At 52.3% G+C, this 1,769-nt stretch overlaps 1 non-coding gene across 1 annotated transcript; it reads right to left on the bottom strand.

Moving 5' to 3' along the window:
- Positions 1-895: 895 nt before the first annotated feature.
- On the bottom strand, positions 896-986 carry LOC122151554. The gene has a single exon (XR_006164208.1). It is a non-coding gene; the product is annotated as a small nucleolar RNA SNORD88 (small nucleolar RNA).
- Between the last annotated feature and the right edge of the window lie 783 nt (positions 987-1,769).

Raw genomic sequence — 1,769 nt, 5'->3', positions numbered from 1 at the left:
TGAAACCTGCTGTGTGGTGCCACAGAGTCGATTTTCAACTCCTAGTGAGCCCATGGGAGCTCTGGTAGCACAGTGCCTAAGGCATCTGACTGCTAACCAGAAGGTTGGAGGTAGGTTCTAACCCACCAGCCACTCCTCGGAAGGAAGGCTGGGCAATCTGCTACCGTAGAGATACCACCTCGGAAACCCAAGGAGGGGTTACTATGACTCGGATCCGACTCGATGGCATTGAGTTTGGGTCTTTTGGTTAGTGAGCCCTATGACAGAATAAAACTGGGTTTTCTAGGCTATAATCTTCATGGGAAGAGATTGCCAGGTCTTTCTCCCAAGGAGCCACTGGATGGGTCTGAACTACCACCTCTGGGTCAGCAGCAAAACGGTTAACCCTACGCACTACCAAGTCTCCTACGTGAAACACAGATACCACCAAAGGCCTTACAAATTTTTCCTCCATAGCACATGAATTCCTTATCTTATTCAATCCTTATCTCTGCAAGGCAAGAAATGCCACTAACCCCCCAATCGCCACCCCATTACAGAGAGCACTCTGGTCCATCTGCTTCTGACAAAGCGTGCCCATTCTGCAGATAAAGAGACTGAGGCTCAGGAGAGCAATCACTTGATCAACATCTCCAAGCCCATAAACAGAAGAGCTGGGATTTGGACCGAGGCCCACGTGACTGGGTTTCCGCAGCAATGATTGTTGACATATAAATGAGACGCCAGTGACACTTGATGTGAAGTTGCCCAAAAGCCTGGGTGGGACAGGGAGTGGGAGCGAGGCTTCTTACCAAGATGAGAGTGGCTGAATGGCACCTCAGCTTCAAGATGCACCTGTAACACAAGAAGGAATTGGTGAGGCAGGGGCAAGAAATCAAAACTTTCCCCAGAGCCAGGGCCCCTCAGATCCCCAGACGTCAAAGGTCCTGGAGGGCACTGTGTCCTCAGGGGTCATCAGAGCCCAGTGCTGGACATCATGGGAGCCCTGGACCTCTGCAGCCAGCTACCAAGGCCTCTCACTTTCAGGGGCAGAGGCCGAGCTATCAGAGCTGAGAGTCGGTCAAGAAGGGCACGGATGACCGCAGCTTTCCCCATGGGGACACCACGACGTCTCCCCACACCGTATCAGAGTCTGGGGGGGCGGGGCACTGTCCTCATGGGATGGGCCCCCAAACCCACTATACAAAGAGGACCCCAGTGTCCCTGCTGCCTAGTTTTGTAGATCTTCAGCACTGGCTATACCTGCCAGTAACCCTTATATAGGGAAAGCTGCTGTTCTGGTTACCCAGTGCCACTCTGACAGGAATATACCACAAATGGGATGGCTTGAACAAACAGGAGTTTATTCTCTTACAGTTCGGGAGACTAGAAGTCTGAGTTCAAAGTGCCGGGCTCTAGGGGCTGTCTGAAAGCCCCTCGACCTTGGGCTTCAGCTTTGCCTCTTGCTCCCGGCCCACTGGCGCTAGAGGCATCTCTTCACTCAGGCAGCCACTGGCTGCTGAGGCTAACAAGCCCAAGGTCAACACATAAAATGGCACAGTCCCAAGGCTACCAAGCCACACGGCAGGCCATTGATTCAAGTCCATTGAAAGCCCCAAGATTGGTAGAGCATGGCAAGGCTGCTGAACAACGACACAACTACATGCAGAGTTTAAGCGTGCCATAAGCTAGAGACCGTTCCCCAAGGTTTCTCCTTATATACAGGAAGCGGACCACATCCCTAAGGCAGCTACTCACAGTAGATTCCACCATGGAGTTGATGAACAGTC

Source organism: Orycteropus afer, unplaced genomic scaffold (genome assembly GCF_000298275.1).
Source record: "Orycteropus afer afer isolate SDZICR_OR568_19922 unplaced genomic scaffold, OryAfe1.0 scaffold00551, whole genome shotgun sequence".
Classification (NCBI taxonomy): domain Eukaryota; kingdom Metazoa; phylum Chordata; class Mammalia; order Tubulidentata; family Orycteropodidae; genus Orycteropus; species Orycteropus afer.
The sequence above is the reverse complement of the archived record's forward strand: the minus strand, read 5'-3'. Positions and strand labels throughout refer to the sequence as shown.